This window comes from Zeus faber, assembly GCF_960531495.2.
Source record: "Zeus faber genome assembly, chromosome: 3".
In the NCBI taxonomy this organism is placed as follows: domain Eukaryota; kingdom Metazoa; phylum Chordata; class Actinopteri; order Zeiformes; family Zeidae; genus Zeus; species Zeus faber.
The window spans coordinates 17,992,651-18,000,159 of NC_137190.1; positions in this window are offsets into that span (position 1 = coordinate 17,992,651).

The window sequence follows — 7,509 nt, forward strand, 5'->3', positions numbered from 1 at the left end:
ATTTACTTTAATTACTAAACAGTTAGAAAAAAAAAGGAGAGTTGAAGAGAGAGAGAGAGAAGGAAAAATATAAATTCAATTAAATTCAATGGAAAGCATCACATTTTAGACATATGGTGTGCAGAAGAACAAATTGAAGTTATTTTATTGTATTGCACTTTTAAGTATAGTTTTCGAGTGTCTGTACTGACGTAAGTATACATATTCCATTTTGGGAACAATACATCTAAAGCAAATATCTGTGCTTTTTTTCTACATTTCTGCAAGATAATGACTCGTATTTATCAAAAAGCAAGCACGAGCAGAAGGAATCAATCTCTGAACCAATCAGATTGCACATAGAGTATTATAGGCTATGACAATATAGCCTATAGTATTATAGGCTAGGTGTTATGAGCACTGGCTATGGCAAGTACTTTTACTTGTAATACTTTAAGTACATGAGTGCTCATATGCTTTTACTTTAGTGGAAATGTCAACGTGTTTCACTTTCACGGGTCGTTTTGCGCCGGGGTGTTTGTACTTTTACTTAAGTAGAAGGTGGCACCGCGCGCGTCCTCCGCCACGGCCTTTCCAAGTATTTCTAAAATTACGACGGGAGGATCCCCATCTGTGATCGCCGCTCACTCGTCCGCGGCGCTGTAGATATTTTATATTACCTGGCGACCGGGTTTTCCAGCCCCCCTGGAAGGGGGAAAAAAAAAGGAAAGAAAGGTTTTTTTCCACAGAGATCACCACAGAACATCTTTCAAAACAAGCGCTGGACCTGCTCCGGGGTCGATGTAAACACGGCTCTATTTCTACGACGATGACACACGGCGGTTTCTCTGGAAGGCGGGGGAACAGCGGGCCCGACATCACAACACAAGAGGCCACACAGAAAGCGTGAGACGCAGACAGACGCGGCGGTGGCGGCTGGAGATGGAGGGATGGCGGTGGAGATGGGAATGCAGGGGAGCGAGAGGGAGAAAGAGAGGGAGGAAGAGAGAGAGAGAAAGAGAGAGCGAGAGGGAGGGAGGGAGGGAGGGAGAGAAAGAGAGAGAGACAGAGAGAGAGGGAGGGAGGGAGGAAGAGAGAGAGAGACAGAGAGAGAGAGAGGGAGGGAGGGAGGAAGAGAGAGATAGACAGAGAGAGAGAGAGAGAGAGACAGAGAGAGAGAGAGAGAGGGAGGAAGCGAGAGAGATGGAGGAAGAGAGAGAGAGAGAGAGAGAGAGAGGGAGGGAGGGAGGAAAAGAGAGATAGAGAGAGAGAGGGAGGGAGGGACAGGAAGATCCATGTATCCCACAAGCACAACCAGGGTACAGGATGTGTGATGTAAATATGTTGTATAAATGTTGTGGCGTGGCCTGATGTGGCACATGACCCCGCATGTGCGCTAGACGGTAAACTTCACTTTGGGGGCGGTTTCCGGGGACGCAGATCAGGCCTTATCTGAGAGTAAATCGCACTTTTAATCTGGACTAGCCGCAACGGCCCTCTCCGTCACGGTTTGGAATAGTCTCGGACTTGCCCTCGTCTTTGGTTCAAAAAACGTGGGTTTATCTCAGGATTGATGGGTGTGGCCTCCAGGTCGACCTTGACAAGAGGGAAAATGGATTATCTTGGGACTAAGACGAAGGAGCCGACCAGTGCTTCATCACCTTCGTCTCCGAGTTGCGATAGTCCGGGACTAATTATGTAATCTCAAATCAAGCGATGTTCCAGAAAGGCATTTTTAAACCCTGGATTCATTTCAATAGGATTATTTGAATCCTGATGAGATTAAATCCAATTAAACCCCCGTCTGCGAGAACCGCGGGACCGGGAGAGATAGCAGCAAGGCCAGGTGGGGGGAATTTAATGTCATCCAAAAACCAGACACAACGTAGAAAAAAGAGAGAGAGAGAGAGAGAGAGAGAGAGAGAGAGAGAGAGAGAGAGAGAAATATTCTGGAAAATCAGAGGACAGGAAGATACAAGCCAGATTGTAATAGTAAAGTCACCCTGACAGAGAGAGACAGACCAGAGAAAGAAGTCTGCCTTGTAAAAGTCACCGCTGGGACCTCGGCAAACTGCTACACACGCAGGCACACACGCACACACGCGCATACACACACGCACACACACACACACACGCACGCACACACACACACACACAGTACTGACTAGGCAATGACTAGGTATATATTGATACCCCTCAACCAATTGTATAACCCGACCAATGGAGGCCATAACGTGTGTGTGTATTCGTGTGTGTGGGTGTGTGTGTGTGTGTGTGTGTGTGTGTGTGTGTGTGTGTGTGTGTGTGTGTGTGTGTGTGTGTGTGTGTGTGTGTGTGTGTGTGTGTGTGTGTGTGTGTGCGTATTGGTCTTATCAGCCTGAGCACCAACCTGGGCCCGAGCCGCCACCAAGCAGAGAGCAGACATGAGACGGTGGAGGGGCAGACGCCAGCCACTTACCCCCGCCCCGACCCCCACCCCCACTCCCACCACCACCCAGATCCCTCCTCCAAGAGACTCATCCCACCCAATTCTCTCCATCAATCAATGGATTAGGTCCCGAGCACTCCCACCTCCTCCCTAAATCTAGCCAACAAGCTCAACTGACACGCACGCACGCACGCACGCACGCACGCGCGCACACGCGCGCACGCACACACACACACACACACACACACACACACACACACACACACACACACACACACACACACACACACACACACACACACACACACACACACACACTACAGCCTGTACTGGTGACCATGTTGTGTTCTCTGTCCCAGGACCAAAAGATGAACAGTGCAAGTGGTAGAAGAGTGAACCACATACTGTATGCAAAATGGTAAATTTCTACCTGACACACCACACATATACACCACAACAACTTATATACGTCTCCAATCCAAAAGGTGTGCAGGACATTATTATTCCATCTGCTTCTTCAAAAAACCTGCTTGACTTGGTCCACAACGTAGTGTGTGATAAATTAAGGCGCAATGCCCATACCGGTCTATTGATCACAAACATGGTAACCTAGGGTAAAAGCAGGCTAAAATTCTGTAAAACCAAAAATGGAGTAAAGCCAGGCTATAATTGGGTAAAGTCAGGCTGAAATTGTTTAAAGCCAGGCTAAAATAGTGTAAAGCCAGGATAAAATCGTGTAAAGCCAGGCCAAAATAGGATAAAGCCAGGCTGAAATAGGGTAACTCCATGCTTAAATAGAATAAAGATAGGTTAAAATAAGGTAAAGCCAGTCTAGAATAGGGCACATTCAGGCTAAAATGGAGTAAAGCCAGGCTAGAATTGAGTAAAGTCAGGCTAAAATAGGTTAAAGCTAGGCTATAATAAGGTAATGTTGGGCTAAAGTAGGGAAAAGCCGGGCTAGAATAGGGTAAATCCAGACTTAATAGAGTCACAGTCATATCAGAGAATACCCCCAATAGATTCATGAAATCAGCAAGAGCAAAATGAAGTTTGATTTCCAGCGTTTCCGAAGATGAAATTGTGTAGGATGTCTTGCAATGGAGGAACATTATATTTATGTTGTGTACATTAAATGCCGATCTTGATGTTGCAGTGACCCCAAACTAACAGACTAAAGGTCTATTGTTCAGTATGAGTGATGGATTGAAGTGGATTGAATCTGTAAAGACTGACACTAGGAGACATGAGGAGAATTTGTAAAAGGTGGAGTTTATTTCAGCTGAAGACACTTCCTGATAATGCATCCACATGGAACAAGGGATAGAATAGAATATGATGTAGCTCCTTGTACAAAAGCATCCACCAACTGGCGATACCTAAATTTGGGTCGGGTTGTAACAACCACACACACACACACGCACACACACACACGTGTTTCTTCCCCCTGTGTGTGTTCCCAACAGCCTGCCTCTCTCTTACATACACACATGCACACGCACATGCACACACACACACACAGACACACACACACACACACACACACACACACACACACACACACACACACACACACACACACACGCAGACATTTACAGGCAAATTCTTGCGCGTCATCCTCTTCACAACCTACGTGAATGTGTGGGAGCTGAGAGATAAGGGAAGACACATGAAGTGTGTGTGTGTGTGTGTGTGTGTGTGTGTGTGTGTGTGTGTGTGTGTGTGTGTGTGTGTGTGTGTGTGTGTGTGTGTGCGCGTGCCTGTGTGTGTATCTGATTAGATCTGCACGGAGGAGGTGGACGAACGTGGCGAGTGCAATTTTCGTGACCTGCGTGTTATTGGGCTTTTTATTTTGCGTGTCTCATTTCAGTTGAGTCAGAACCTATTAGAGGAAATGCGATCAGGGGGAGATGACCGGGAAGGTATTTTTTTCCTCCAGCACCGTAGGATATACATAGCAATTCCCAAAAAGCACGCCTGCTCAACCGGTGGCCCCGGGGGCCAAATGTGGCCCTCACATCAATGTAGATTGGCCCTATCAACAAGACAGAAGGTTAGCAGAAAACCAAAGGAAATAAAAACACCATCATGAGAATTGGTTCAAAACTAATTATAACAACAGTCAGTTCTTCCTAAAGCAGCGAGCACCAATCCAAATTTTCTCACTCGCTTTCTGTCAATATTGCTGTACATTTTTATATTGTCTGGTTTATTAGGCATGTGATATTTGACTGGTGAACATACAGTCGGACCAAGCAGGAAAACATCAAATGATAAATTGACAAAGCTAAAAGATTGTTTCCTCGTTCATAGTTGGATTAATGTGAGGAACACCTGATGGCTGAACGTAATGAAAACAAAAACAACAACTACACGGCTATGCAGTCGCATTTTCCGTTTCATTGTTTTACAAGTGTAACCACCCCATTTCAACAACAACAACAACAGAAAAAAAATCACGTTAAATCGTAGGAACCTTGAACCAGGTCCAAACCAGAGCATGAACAGAACAACCCTGCAGCCTGGTGTCCTCTATGATGTCATTGTTGTTGCTGCTTGTGATCCGGCAGATCGAGCGGACGGATCCTCCTCTTTCGGGGCAGCCGATGAACAAACGAGCGCCTCTGCACCGCGTTCGCCCGTCGCTTAAAAAATATATTTTCGTGAGGATATTTTGAAGTTGCGTCCCCGCCGACCCGAAAGCGGAGCCGGGTGGCAGAGTCCTCCCGACCAGATCCCGCAAAAGCAGATCGCTGCGTGCGGCCGTTGATCAATGGCGTCACGGTGACACCGCCGTAAACAGTGACGTCGGCTCCCTGCGCCCCGGGTGGAACGGTACCGTGAGAACATCTGTCAACACCAGGAAAAAGAAAATAAATACAAATAAAAAAAAACCCCAAAAAAACGTGCTTGAGAGGAGCGACGTTACTAGATGTAGAACATGAAAACACTGTTTGACAACTGGCTTGCAGTAGTGGAAAGTACAAGTATTTTGTTGTTGTATTTTCATGTATCTGTACTGTACGCATGTGTGTAGTGATGTGCACTCATCTTGAGAGACTTCTGGGTTATATATATTTATTATATTTGTAAATGACTACTACACCAACTTAACTGTTTTTTGTGAATGGTTATCTACATCTACAGAAAAAAGGTACAGTAGACAGGAGGTATGCAGTCGTTTCTTATCCATTTTATAATTTACATTGTTTATTTTTCAGACTGTTCAGCTGCAAATTGTCCGTAGAGAAATGCATCAATCTTTAACGTGACAAATTCCTTTCATAAAAATGTTCTTGGCGGAATAAACTTCCCGATTCTGATTCAGATTCTGATTATGCCACATTAAAGGCCCTGTTATATCAGGGCACTTTTTCAAGTACTTTTACTTTTAATACTTCAAATCCATTTAAAAGCATTTACTTTTAATTTCTATGTGAGCAGAGCCATGCAGTACTTTCATGAGCAATTTTGCATCAGGGTATTTGTACTTTTAGTTCAGTAAAAGCTCTGAGTACCCCCTCCGCCGCGTGACACTATCGGGCATCTCGGGGTAAAACAAGGTAAAGCGCCTCTCCTCTCCAGCTCCCTCCTTCCTCCTCTCTCTTTGTTCCTCTCTCCCAGTTTTTTCGGCTCTTGGCTCCTGGTTTATTTCCATCCTGGTCTGGAGGAGTGTGACGCATGTTTGAAACGACTAGGAAAATAATCACCGCGCTTTTATTGCAGCATTGTCATCACAGCCACGCAGAAGTCTCAACAGGCGCTGTAACCATTTCGCTCCCCAGCTTGGACCCACATGCTGCGCGTCACAGAGGCTCCCCCGGCCCAGCCAGGGATAAAGCTGCGCTCTGACATATTTTATTCATGGGACACCTGGTCCAAAGCGAAGGGCGTAAGTGTTGGGGGGGGGAACTGAATTTCTACAAATAAGCCAAAATAAAAGTTTTCCAAAGGGGTCCGAGTGAAATTTCGCACAGCACAATTAGTTTGATATTATTATTATTATTATTATTATTATTATTATTATTATTATTAATAAACCCAATTTCATGTCTAATAAATGGGAATTAGTATTGATTGTTCAGGGTTTTATTTATGCCTAGTTGTTATCGCTCCAACACCACGGTTGGTGTTTCACATAATGTGATATATAAGCACAAGGAAAAACAATCTGATTGAATAATGAATGAATGTGGTGTGTGTGTGTGTGTGTGTGTGTGTGTGTGTGCGTGTGTGTGTGTGTGTGTGTGTGTGTGTGTGTGTGTGTGTGCACGTGCATGTGTGTGTGTGTGTGTGTGTGTGTGTGTGTGTGTGTGTGTGTGTGTGTGTGTGTGTGCGTGCGTGTGTGTGTGTCATTGGTGTAAGTGTGCATTTCTGTGGCTATGCTGTGGCTAGGCCCAAAGCACAGTTGTATGTGTTTTGTACTTGATATTTGTGTATGTGTGTGTGTGTGTGTGTGTGTGTGTGTGTGTCTCTCTCTCTCTCTCTCTCTCTCTCTCTCTCTCTCTCTCTCTCTCTCTCTATCTCTCTCCCTCTCTCTCTCTCCCTCTGTGTGTGTGTGTGTGTGTGTGTGTGTGTGTGTGTGTGTGTGTGTGTGTGTGTGTGTGTGTGTGTGTGTGTGTGTGTGTGTGTGTGTGTGTGTTAGCGTGAGTTTGTCTGTGTGTTTCCCCCGCAGCGGTGCTGATAGTACTTCAGATAAGCCCCATCTCCACTTACAATCACAGCTCCCGAGACCGAGTCCTTTTTCTTTAATAAGTAAATTACCTCTAATACGCTCTGCGCTGCACTCTGCTGCGCCGTCATGGAAACCAGATGGAGCATGTTCTGCAGTGCATGCACACACACACACACACACACACACACACACACACACACACACACACACACACACACACACACACACACACACACACACACACACACACACACACAGGGTAATGAATTCTGTATTCTGGGAGCAGTACAACCTTCAAACATGCACCCAGTACATATAACTAGTGCTGGAAAGTAACTAAGTACAAAAACTTTGTGGCTAGTATTTTTGACTTTTGACTTTTACGCAACAGCTTTTGAAAGCGAACAAGTCTACATTTTACTCTACTATA